The sequence below is a fragment of the Diprion similis genome, chromosome 12 (genome assembly GCF_021155765.1).
Source record: "Diprion similis isolate iyDipSimi1 chromosome 12, iyDipSimi1.1, whole genome shotgun sequence".
Classification (NCBI taxonomy): domain Eukaryota; kingdom Metazoa; phylum Arthropoda; class Insecta; order Hymenoptera; family Diprionidae; genus Diprion; species Diprion similis.
The window spans coordinates 2,922,190-2,936,565 of NC_060116.1; positions in this window are offsets into that span (position 1 = coordinate 2,922,190).

Consider the following 14,376-nt stretch of genomic DNA (forward strand, 5'->3'; position numbering starts at 1 on the left):
TCTCCTCTTTGGGTAAAACAACTTTGGTCTCGTTTGAATTCAAGCAATCTATTCTGTGCTTTGTCAAAACATCTTTCAGAGTCAAAATGCGTCAGATATCTATGATATAACCAAATATGATAGGCACGTTTTGAAATTTCAGATCTTGTCGATCGAGAAAATTCCGAAGCCAAGCAAAATGATAGATTCTATGTTTTACACAATATTCCATATCAACATTATCATCGTCATCATCGTCATCGTCAGTCATTTCGGTTTCTATCACTAAAAGATGAATTACAGGTTTATCAGACTTATTCTGATCCGAGTGAATCGGTACTATTTCACTTTTTTTCCTGCTATCTTGGCCCATACCATACACATTGATGGAAAGTCCGTCAAGCTTTTCAAATTTCAAAATCGTGTTTTTGCCTAGAGATGTAGAAAACTTTATACCACCTTTATTTTCAACAAACTGTCCATCGCGTTTACGGTAAACCATTCGTAAATATCTGTTGTCTGGAGGATTATTTCGGTTGTTGGATTGAAAAATTTGTTCTCTTTGACCAAGTGATCGTCTTTTCTTATTTCAAATTTACAAGCTGGAATAATGGAATAGCTTCGACATTCAGGCTTCTTGCTTTCTGCAAAGCGTTTTTTAGTCTTGTCACAGCAAGTACCTTTGCGTCTTCCAGAAATCTCTCCTCGTATTTATGTTTTAAACGATCGTTTCTTCTTCGTTTACGCGTACCTTCGCCCCTTTTCTGCTGAATCCGTTTTTTTTTTTTCGACAACGATCTCAAGAGTCCGATCGTTGAAGCCTTTCGCAGAATTTCGTTTAGAAGATATATATTTTGCATTCCAAATTCAATCTATTTCTAAATTTCTGCTGTTGATAATGATTGCTCCAAGATTTTGTACGCAGATTCCATAATGTTGATCTATTTCAAACATTTCACGGATTTGATATTTCATATTTCTCACGTGTGCTTCACAAGTTGAAGCTTGCACGATCGTTTGCCATGATGGTAATTCTCTTTATAGGGCGAGCTGTACGTTTGTCTGTTCTCGCGGATCCTAATACATCTACTTAGACGAAGCTTTGTTGTGAAAGATATGCATACAATTAAAAAGAAAAAAAAAAAAAAAAAATGACAGTTTTCCGTTATGAAGTCTCTATTTCTCTTATCTATAATATTATACCCATGAACAGTATTAAAATTGTAGAAAAAAAACTGTCCAATCGTGAACACGAATCATTTATAGCACACAAATCGGTTTTACCAGACATAATAGATGATAGTTATAGAGTCAAATCTCAGTACCAAGCCTATGTTGTGCTTCAATTTTGGTTCCCATCCTTGACCGAGCTGTACTAGAACTAAATGATGTTTTGCATTGTAAAAACGATAGTAACGCAACTCCGTGTATCCGAGGCTCTGACTGTACACTTCTAGCTCAGCTGTTGGTTAGCCATGCGCTCTATCCTTGACCAAATCCGCTCATACGTCACATTATTGTTACAAAGTTAAAAAACGCAGTTTGACAATCTTCACCTTTTTTTTCTCTCTGATGTTCAGAATAGTACTTTCTTAGATTTAAAAAAAACTCAATTTGAAGTTGATTTTTTTAATTTTTATTGTATAATAGAACTCGAATTGATTGTCAATTTACTGATACATGCTAGGATAAGGGTGAACAGGATGACTTAATTAATGGTAAGTGACAAATACGTATAATTTTGATCCTTTTATTTAATATTCGGAGTACGAGGTACAAAATTTGTCTGTGGTACTTAAATTACGTGGAAACGAATTCAACTTGATTAAACTGCCCACCCAGATATCGCAGATGTAATCGAGAATCATTGGTGCCTGTCACTATTTGCTGGAGCAGCTTCTCGTCTTCTTGTATGGCTTTAGTCAGTCAATTCGAGAGAAAAACCGTAAACGAATCCTCCAAGTCCACAACTACTTTATCCCCTTCCATTTTAACTTAGCGAATTTCGCACGGTAGTCAAAGTAGGCTTCCAGATAAGTAGGCTTCTTTAAAAGTAGAGACGTTTCCATCCGTGCGACCGCGTTAAGTTTCGCCAAATCCATGATTTTTATGCTTAACCTATAGTTGATCCAATTCTCCAGGAAGAACAGCTTTAGACTGAAAATAAAATTTTGAGTTTTAACTTTTATAAAGTATTCACCACATGCATTTGGTGGGGGAAACGAATGTCACGTGGTTGATATCACGTCGGACTTTGGACTCACAAAAAGAATGTCACGTGCTTGATGTTTGACTTTTCGGTCGGTACAACAGGGGTTGACACACAGACGCACTAACACTAATCGGTCCAGAACTGGCTGAAGCATAGTCGAGACGAAGATGATGATTTAAGTTTTGTCACGGCGTGACGTGCACGATGCGTGCGTTCATACGAGGCAATAAAATGAAGAAAGAAACCGCCGCATTGACGGTTTCGTTTCTCGATATGCATATGTAATTATCCCGTCTTCATTATGTTTATTTCAGAATCACGCAACTGCCTAGTGCGGGTCTGTGTAGATGTTTGAAACGAAATCGTCATCTCCTAATCGGACATGTATACATATATTATGTAAAATGTGTACATACGTAAATTACATTAAGCATAGAGAATATATATCGCGCACTAATAGATCATGTTCAACACGCTAATCCGACTGCGGATTACTGCACGTGTTTAATTTTGCAACAACAACGAGCATTGTATATACGTCGGATCGGGGCAGGATCGTTCCTACAAAAATCGTTTCTACAGATATCGTTTCTATAGAGTTCGCTTCTACAGAAGATATTTTACCACAAAGTTCGTTTCTACATCATCATTTTTTTGGGCCTCCAATTACTACAGATCTGGAAATTCGTTTCTACAGAATTCAGGTGTGGAAGTTCGTTTCCATAAGTGGCGCTACAACCGAAGGTTCGTTTCTGCCAGTGGTGGTCAAATGATTTAAATTAAATTAAATTAGATTGAATGAAATTAAATGAAAATGTACGAAATTGACAATTGAATGTATAAGGAACGAACTTCCAGGACCGAATTCTGTACAATCAAACTTCGAAACCTAAATTCAGTAGAAACGAACTGCAGGTCGCTATTCTGTACAAACTTTCTCTGCAGAAACGAGCAATCTAAAAGAATTCAACTGTAAAATTGACTTTTTAGGAGGATCTCTGTGGATATACACCTAAAATAATTCTGTAGAATCGAACTTTGTAAAAAATATCTTCTGTAGAAACGGTATCGACTTCGTCGAATCGGCCATTGCACAAGGAGCAGGGTGTCCAAATTGCATACGAGAAAAGACACTCGGAAAGGCGTGGACACACCCACGTCACGTCAAACCGTCACGGCAGAATAATGACCGACTCACTTTGTGCGCATTATGTAGGTGTAGGGCACGGAGTGCATTAAGGAAGAGGGTCGCGATGCACGTGCGCCGTCCGCATGTCCAGCACCCCGCGTTTGTATTCGGGGGCGCATTGGAGAATGCGTTTATTGGTTAATTGCATCATTCTTGAGGAGAATCCGACTGCCAACTGGCTCCGTCGTCAATTGCTCCTTCCTTGCATCGATGCGCACTGCACGCGTGCACACCGCGGATTATTATATGTACTTTCGTTCGGTTGCGTGGACGCGGTGCAATGGCACGAGGTAGGTATTTAGCGCGTATGCCGAGAGTTCTTTTCAAAAGGACTTGCTCGTAGTGCGCGCGATTCAATTTGCCGTATTTTCATTGGCTAGCATCCGTGCTCGCAGCCTGAACGAAGCCTTTCCCGCCAATAATAAATTCCCTAGGATCGACCGGTTGACAAGTGACAGTCAACCATAACCTCTACGCATCTGGGGATATTTTTACAGAGTTGGCTACGCTTGTAAACTAGACGAGTCGTATGCAATTGTCGCGCAGGTCCTTTCAAGAAGAACTCACGGTATCATATTCCTTCACACCCCGATGCACAATATCTTGCATTACACGTATACCTGTTGTTACTATTATACGTATGCCATGTAATCTTGAGGAGTTATCTTGTGCAATACTTGTATTCTATGCTACGTAAAGGTATGTATGTATAAGCACGTACCTATCGGTCAGCGATAATTAATATAGTCGAGCGACTCCCGAACTCGCGGTCGTCTAAAGTGTTATATTCAGTATTCGTATATATATAATCGACTGCCATGTATTTATAGACACATACCTATGTGTGCCAATACCCGGCTATTATATTCACGCGTGACTTGTCTGAGGACATGTACATATTTACACAAGTGAGCGAACACGTAGTGCCTACGGTGACGAACGCCTGTAACGTTGCATGCCGACGGGAAATCTATCGGAAACCCCTAGAAGCGCCGCACACGCATACGGATAAGGACGTTACTTTATCGCTTGCATGAGATAGACAAATGTCGTAACGCGGGGTGCAAGAACATGGGTATCTGTATGGTGTATAGGATGTATAGTCCAGCTAAAGAAGTTACAAAGTCTCAAGTCTCAACGAGTTTTGAAAATTTTTTAAGATTTTTCGTAACGTTGGGAGACAGAGTTTCGTTTAATTTGTTGAAAATGTTAAAAGTGCTAAAAAGAAAATAGAAGAAAAAATCGGTTCATCATAGGCCAGGTGTCAGAATGATCGGAATGAGAAACTAGATTTTTCAGAATTTTTTCAGATTTCAAAAAACCCCCCTTTTCAAAATGGGTTTGAATAATATATATATACATAAAAAAAAAATGGTTAACGAAAAAAAATTTTAAAAATTCAGGAGCGCCTTTTTTAAATCGGAGAATCGTAAAAAAAATTGCGGAACGAATCAAAATGGTGAGGGAAAACATAGATAAATTTGACATGGAATGTCCCATATAGACCTCAAGATGCTAGGCCGAATATTATTAAAATACTATTCCGACTACTCAGTTATGTACCCTACCAAAAACTTGAGGGAGGTGGCGTTATTGTATAACTCATTTTAACGTCGAAACCGAAACTTTTATTCAAGTTTAATGGATCACAGATCGTTACGCTCGCGGGAATGATTTATTTGAAAATCTTCTCTGACCGATGTTCCATTGATTAGTTTCTGGATTAATCTGTCGACGTTTTACGTCGAATCATTATGCAAGTTATAAATAATAAACCGCATATTAAACTAAACTACATTGCAAAATGAATGCTAATATGCTATATTGCAGTAAATCAATCCGATGAGGTTTGTAGAGAAGCTGCAATCAATTGCGAACAAAATGAGCGTTACTTTTACAGACACTATTCACTATACTATTGTTCGAATGAAGTTTTATTTCACGACGTTGTGCAGTTGCACGATATTATTTCACAGTTTGTTTATTTCGACACTTTTGATCAGATTGCTTGATCCCCAATGTAAAGCCACACCTGCATTCACCTGTGACCACGCCTGAGGTTTTTATTATGATCAGAGTGATATTTTATCCACGATGTATATATAAGCTGGACGCGTAAAAATTCTTGGGGCATTCGAGCGCTGCACGTTATGCTTGCGCCTTACACAGGGTATAGGGTATACATCATAGATATAATGTGAGAATAGCGTAGGTGCAAGGAGCGAAGGAGGTATAAAAGAATGTTCGTAATGAGTACATACTCCATGTATGTACATACATAGTTACATACATACATAGATGCCTGCAAACATCTATTCAAAATGGCGGCGGGTAGATTGGGTGTGGGTACACAAGGCATGTATGTAGGTACTACCTATGTATGCATATGCGCCCATCTGGATATGCACACAGGGGTGGTTTTGTGTACCTATCCGCATTACACGGGGCACATCTAGCCACGCGGGGAAACCAAGAGCGAAGAGCCTGGTAAAACTCCGGAGCGAGTTTCTATACACACCGCGAACTCGCCTCCTGTTCCTTCCTTCCTTCCTTCCTTCCTTCCTTCCTTCCTTCCTTCTTTCTTTCCTTCTTTCCCTTGTTCGTACGTTCGTTCTTTGCGAAGTCCCGGTCGGATTGCGCTGCCGCTGCAGTTCGATGCGAAACGAAACGCGAATGCTCTTCACTGATTTCCTTCTCTAAATATGGCCGCCGCGTCTTTCCCCCTTTGCGACCGCGTTCCCTCTCACCGTCTTTCACGGATCCGCTATCCTCTGTCGTCCGGAGGTTCTACTTGATTGCCGAGGCATCTTCAACTCGGCGAGTCCGCGCGGAGCGTCGACCCGGGACTCAGAGCCTATAAGAACGCTGGACGAACGACGGGGGCCAATCTTCGCGTGGAAAAATCGGAGTTACGCCCAGCAGGAATAAATAGGCGTATCGGTCGGCAAAAACGCCAACCGCGTTACCGGCTCTTGGCACGTGGGCCAATCGGAACGCGTCTCGAGACGAGCCGACTCGACGCTCACTCCGCGCGGACCGATTCCGCAGGCCTTTATTATGCTTTATGTACCCCGGGCGGAAGGGATGCCGCTAGGGGAGCCGCCGAGCGACCCAGGGGTCGTGGCAAAAACATGCAGCACGGAAGGTTTCCGAACCTTCCTGTTCCTAACCCCCGGGCCTGGGGTTGGGATCGGGGTCGGGGTTTGGGTTGGGGTTGGGGCCCGAGTCCGGACCCGACACCAGCCTCGCCTCGGCTGCCGGCGGAGAGGGTATACGGGGTCTGACGTGGAACCAATTAATACCGAACGAAATGGCTGGGCTCGAGTTACTCGGGACGCAGGAATTTCAAACAGACTCGTTCACAAAGAGCGCCTGGCGTTTAGGCGCTCCGAGCGCGCCCGTTGTGTGAGCGAGTGTGTATTATACCCTCGGAAACGGTTTTGCACCGCGAGGCTAAACACGCCCGTTAACCGGGCTAAAAACGAGCCGATTTTTATTTCTCATTTCGCCTTGTTTTCCTTTATTTTTCCCTCCTTTTTTTTGTTTTTTTTTTTTTTTTTGTTTTGTTTTGTTTAAACATAATCTTCTTTTATTTTCACATTTTCAAGGAATATATATTACCTACTATACTATACCGCTTACTACAGCTGGATACTTGCACGTATAAACGCCGCCTTCGAGCCTCGAGATTTTTCGAATCACGCGAAGAACGCGCGGAACAATGTTTCTACCCACGTGTATGCATGTGTAGAAGAGGTTGTACTCGCACGCGCTTTTGAAACCTCCGCAACGCGACGCGACGGGATGGGACGGGCGTTAATTAGTCTAAACTAAGTGCTATTGTCTCGACTCTCGTTTGCGCCATTCAACTTTAACTCCCGAACACCGCGGTCGGACCGAGTTTCTCCGGAGGAAGTGTTCGCAGTGGGTGGAATGGGTGGGCAGATTGGTTGGTTGCAGGTACGCGTCATTCCGTACGGCGACAAGTTTATTATCCGCACGTCGGGCGGCTCGGCTAGGGAATTTTCGTTATGCGGGGTGAGGGTGCAGCGTGTGAATATGTATAGCTATAGCACGGATTTCACCCTACAAGTGTATGTACCAGGGTGTGGATACCTATCTAACCCGAAGTTGTAGGAGATGTGTAACGAGGTTTTGGTTTAACTGGAAAACAGTTGATTACCCTTCAATTATTGGAATTATGACCGCAGCTTCAATCCATTAGCGCGCATATAAACTCGATTTTCAATTACCCCTATACATGCGGGGTATTTATTACCTCCGTGTACCTGCACCCCTAAGCCTCTACTTATCCACAGCTATACCGCGAACACAACAGGCCAGTTTCGCACATTGCAATACACACACCGACTCTGGGACTATCGCTATGAGTTTTCACGATCGATATTCCCGAGCTGGTCCAATCGTTTTAGTTTTATTCATGTACTTGTTTCACGCAACTCTCAATTTTATTGCGAAAAATATTCTACGTCTTGGCAAAGTTACGGAGCAAAGAGCTTGAACTTTATCGGACTTGATCAAAGTATTGTAACTGTTGTAGTACTATTGTGACTGATATTTCTTGTTGCTAATGTGTTGCTTCTTATTGTCAACTGCGTGTGTGTACACATTTTACTTCAAAACTGTTTGTACGGTAACATATTTAATTACTATGTTGAAGTACAGATGATCTCTTCAAGTTTCAGTCTCTGGCTTGTTTGCATAACGCAATTTTGAACAAGTCTCGGTAAACTTTTAGCTCTTGAATTAACTTTAGCGTTGTGAGAAACTCTTTTTACGTCAATTACATCACGGTTTTGCAATACTTTGTTATTCAACGTCGATTTTGCGCTAAATAATGCTCATGCTGGCCGCATTTTTCTTGCTGTTGACCCAACTTTTTATATATATTTATTCATTAATCAACCAGGCTGATTCCATTTTACTCCTGCATTGTTAATCGATATTAAAAATTGGTTTGAATCATATGATAAAAATAATTATTAAATGAAATTGTTCCGAAATCATAAATGGAAAATTTAAGGCAGTTTTCTTTGCTCGAAATCAGACCGTTCTCTAGTCATTTCTAGTCTAGGCATTTCACAAGTTAATCTCACCCGGTGAGAGATCTATTTATGTATCCATTATCTATGATAGCGTGCATCCTCCGGCAGTCAATTATAGTTATACATTTGAAATTTATCATTCACGTAGCCCGTAGATGATAGAACATGATTTCTACCTGCTTACCTGCTGGGCTCTTTTGTTTCACTGCCTAGAAGAGGACACGGGGGAAAAGAGAAGGATACCGAGAGAAAGAGAGAGAGAGAGGGAAGGAAGGAATACAGGTATGTCACTACATACATGTTCATTAGTGTGGGGATTTTACTCTTTACATGATTAAAAGAACTACAATATATTGTATACAAGTTGACTACTTAATGAAACTTTGAACTGAAAGTAACGAAATATCACCAAATTATGCAGAGCAATTAGTGAATAAATGAGTCGTTGTAGAGTTACAAATGCTTGCAAATAAGTACATGAACGTGTAAATTAAATACACAAGTCGGAATAAATAGAAGTTTAACATCCAGATGGTACAATTTGCGATACTTATACATTTTATACATGGCGAGAGAAGAGTAACGTGGAAAAAGAATCGACATCAGGATTCTTTTCTTCTTTTTTTTTTTAAATTTAATTCTTCACCACCCCCCATATGTACCCCATTCGTTCCGCTAACTGGCGAACTGCACAATTTGTCTTGCACAGGTCTTTACACGAGTTCATACTTGTGGTGTATAGATCTGATGCGAAAAGAAAAATGATGGGAAAATAAAATATGTTTTATGCTATATCTATAGGCAGAAACAAAAATATACAACTCATCGGTTTATTTGCACGGTAGCCGGTCTTCGATGTTTTATGTAGGTAGTAGACCTACATGTGTGTACATACCTATGCACATAATCTATATCTAGATCCGTATAGTGTCGGTGCACATAAATATGGTTAGGCAGCGTAGGTGGGTAATGGAAATTGGCTGTTTAGCGTTTATAGGGTTCGGGTTCAGGTTCAGGAATAGCTCCGTACACATGGCTGATAGTGAATTGTCCTAGTTTTTTGCGGCATACGGTTTATTCGCGAACTTTGGTGATTCTAGTAGGTATTACGAAATCACTATGTCACGTGCAGATTTATTTTAATTTAATATGTACACGGAGAAAAAAGATTGCCTAGCTCAACAAAATATTTTTATTCGTTTATGTGAATGCCAATCTCAATCCATTCTAGGGTACCGTTGTTGCTCCGTTGTTATTGCTAAATATTATTGAATCATTTAGTAACCCAGTTCCGCGATTTGAACGAATGATGTAGCGAGAGCAGTTTGTTAATTATTGCAACATGAGCATAATTATTCACCTTTACAATCCATGTAGCGCATCATATTGCAATAATTCCCCCTGAATGGTAGTTGAGTATTATGCTTATTGTTAGTACGTTCGTCATCTCTCATTAGCAAATAAAGTAACGCCTCCTAATTTGAATTGTTCTTTTTTTTTTTTTATTATGTCACAAACAAGACGTATTTGAACGGAAGACATCTTCTGGTTTATCGAAAGCAAGTGTAATATACGATCGAATACCTCAGTATAAGATATATGTTATGTTTACAACACAAAAATCAAGACATTGGTTTTGTTCAATTGAATAAGATAATTTTTTTTCATCACCCGTTTTATCAAGGAGGAATTTTATCCAGTTTAAGAAAATTTTGTCAACCTCCTCCTTTTCAATACGGATTAACAATATGTCACGTGGCCTAGCTAGAGTAGTCACATGATAACGGCCTTGCATGATAGAGTTGTTTGTATAACGCACAGGATATTTCTGTAATTCATGTTGTTAACACATAGTTACCTTGGCAACTGGGTTAATTGATATTATATTCACTATTTACTAGGACATACGTACATATCGTGATATGAGAAAGTAGATTAGATGTTTTTTAACTTAACACTGTGTTTTGTACTTTTCATGATACGGAATACACTGCATGTAATATATAGCATACAGTAGTGGACGTACCAGAGAAGTTATGATTATCTGTATCCCATATAATGTGTCTCGCATTCCGTAGAGATTATACTTTATCAATGTGGTGTGCGCAATGTAAATACAGTTTTCATTTTAATCCAGAAATCATCTATACCACAATTCTGGAAAGTCTCACGTTACTTCACTCTCACTCGCTAATTGCGTTGAAAAATCCTTCTTTTACAAAAAAAAACAAAAAATTTATTTCCATTTACAACATCATGCAAACTCGTATGAGACTAAGTAACCGTTACATGTTTTTCTGTCGAACATAAAACTTGTTTAATTGAAAAACTGACCAGGAGACATCAATAAATCCAGAACGACGTTGTTCGAGTTATATATGATAGGTATAAAAAGGTCGGGAAAATAATACAAAAAATTGAACTCTGGTATCAAGCGCGTATGTTGTCTACAGATGATTTTTGTATATGTGAAAATGATACTGTAAGCTCTGCAATCAGCTGCACGTGTATATAGGAAAGTATAGAGACATATATGGATTGTTTCGTGGTTGCTCAACAAGGTTTTGACTTCACAATTTTTAATTTGGTTGAAATTTTTTTTACAGTGACAATTAATAATTTCTTTTCTATTTATCAAAATGTTTTTGGGTTATCAATATTTGAGCCTCTTCATAGTTCCATTTTTTGTCAGATTTTCAACAAGTTCTCAAAAATGTCATTTCTTATTCCGATTATTTCAAGATAGGCACCATGATGAAATTGTTTGTTTTTTTATGTTCTTCTCACACCTTGAATGTTTTTTATTCACAGAAATTAATGTTTCACTAATGTTTAATTGTTTCACACGTCTGAAAGTGTTCAGGCGCTAATTCTGAGTGAAATCCAATAATTTTCAAAATCTTGAACAACACATTCGAAGTTACAAAACAAAAAAAAGGCAACTGACATTTTCCTGAAAAATATAAAACGGTGTAAGGTTCAGAAACAAAGTTTCAATATTCGCAATCCTAAAACGGTTGCAAGAAGAAAAACAAAAAATTGAACAAAAAATTAATGAGGGCTTCAAGGTTGTGTTATCGCCTGAAAAAAGTTTTAACCAAATCAAAAGTTATTGATGTTTAAACCTGATCGACTTGGCGTAAAAATGTCTTGTCGATCAACGTACAAAAGGCTTGATTTTACTTGCGGATTAAATGTCACTCCGATGGTTCTCTAGGTGCTTAGGCTGGTTCATACATACGTACATACATCCTCGTACAGGCGAATCAGCATAATATCCCTAGAAACGCTAATTATTTGGCTCGCAGGAGTTTCTGCGCCAATGTTAACAATGCGAGAGAATAACGCATGGATACAAATATTTTTTGTACAATATACACGGGAAATTCCATGCAAACCCGACCAACGTCTGACCCTCACCATTTCTGATTTTCTTTTAAGATTTTTACTCCGATTGTCCCAACTCTGAAACGGTACCCTGATTTTTTATCAGATTTTCTTTCAACTTCTCATTATTTATAATTATTAAAACGATTTTGAAAAGGAACTTTTTTGAAAGTTCTCAGAATTTAGAATACAGTTTTTGAGAATTTTTAGAGGTCTTAAAGAAGGTCCTTTTCAAAATCATTCTCCAATATTTATAAATAATTAACAAGTTCAATAAAGAAATTGAAAAAATTCCGAGTATTGTTTCAGAGTTGACATATTCTCTTCATCTTGATGCATATGGGGTGTTCCATGCAAACTCTATAGACATTTTTCACTTTAGCTAGGAGATTTTTTTACGATAGTACAGTCTCTGTAAATAGTCTTTCAAATTTTCGCAACTTCTTTGAAAAACTCATGCTCAGTCTACAATGAATTTTTCTAATCCGTTTTAGAAACGTGTAAATTGATTTTTAGTCAGATATCACGGAATAAATAATTTGCTTTTAGATTTAAAAAATTCTTACGCAAACTTCGGAATGGGAGTCGTGTTTTTTTTTTTGTAATCCAGTTTTCTTGTTTCATACTCATGTATTACGTGTTCGAGCAAAAGCAATTTACGGTCGTTTATACCTCATCACATTAAAACCGTTTATGATATGAATGTTAAAAATCAATTGGGACGTTTCTGACAACGAGAAAGGTTTGAAAACTCGTAGGTTGAAATCGAGTTCATTCCAAGCATTGAAAATATTTTGGAAAAAGGTAGGAAAAGAGAAAATTGAAATTCCTGTATGGGGTTTCGTCGTGTAGATATTTCCGCACATTTTTTGGTTCTTTTTTTTAGTGCTCCAATTTTGACACCGAATTTTTGCACATGTGTTAGAGTGCGAACAAGTTCACAATTATTCTATTTTATATTTTTATCTCCACCTACACATACCTCTGTAGTCGTTTTTTATCGCCTGGAATGATACTCAAGTACCTAATCATTTTTTTTTTTTGCGAAACAATCAAGCATATCCAGTTATATGCGTTGAGCGTCGCTTACATGGTGCATAGTAAATTTATACATGTACATACATATGTATACTATATGTTTCTGCACAGCTTTTTGATTTACTTACAATGAGCAGCGTCAAGGCATTCCTTACAGCGCAGCGTGATATTCAACACCTTTGATTTCTTTCTTTTCGATGTATCAGCGCACCATCTCTCGTACAATTACTATAATCAATTATTCATGCATTTTCGGATAGCTATTACGTATCGCGTAGATACATTTAGAAGGTAACAGAAAGTTTCAGTTTCGACACAGATATTCATGATCGTTCAGAGGTCGACAAATAAAAAATCTGTATAAACCCAGTCGGTTTAAATCCAGATATGTATTCAATTTTTTTAATATCACGATTATTCAAATTAATGCAAGCAACAAAACAGTGTCATTAAACGTATATATGTATACATTATACCACATTAATAAAGTTCAGAATGTCAAATAAATGAATCAATTCGAGGTATAGAATTTCAATTTTTACAGTTTATAACTCCGCGAAAGTGTTCAGGCTTTTGAGTTATAGAGACAAGTTGGGGAAATTTGGGCAACGATTTTTGTAGAAAAGTATACACAAACACAAGCGTGAACATTATTGTAAAAGTTATTTTACCGCTGATACGAGACAGGGATTCTGTTGTAAATAGTAAAACTAATATAATAACCCCAACTTGCACGGAGCCCTATACACAAACAGGTAATCTCTAAATATTGATGATTGGAATACAAATCAAGAAAAAAAAATATGGCATGAAGTTCAGCCATTTTTCATAAAAATAGACATTCCTTGACCTCTACACGTGATTAGTAAACTGTGACGAGTTTTACAAGTTCCAAGTTTTTATTTATATCAGTAAACACGAGTTTTAAAAAGAATATAATTAAAACGCAAGCAACTCACTATTTCCCTCATTTCTCAAGATGAGCTTTTTCCGTAATTTTTTTACTACAACGGCTACGGCAAACGTTACTCGGTATTCAAACGCGAGACGTTCAAATCACGCGCCACGTTCAAAGGCGAATCGTATCGCACTGCACAGTCACGTGGCTTGTTGTACATCGGCCATCATTGTATCAGGCGTCTACGCTGCTTGTATTGTCTGTCAGATATCGAGTTCGCTATCATTTATTAATTCAGCCAATGCGTGTCTGCAGAACGATTAATGTTGTGGTTAGGACTTGGAATCAATTACTTGCATTGACATATTTATCAAGGTTGCAAGGTTAGAACGTATTTTAAACCTCAAAATTGTCGTTAGAGTCAGATCTGGAAATTATATCCGCTAGTAAACACCAAGTGAATTATTCGTCGCTCCACACTGTCAAAACTTATTCTTTTCTAGAAATGCTTACTCTGCACCGATCAATCTTTTCGCTTTTTCCGCTACGAACGGGCCGAAAACATAAAAGGTATTTTCCATCCTTCTCTGCAACGAAAGACCCCACG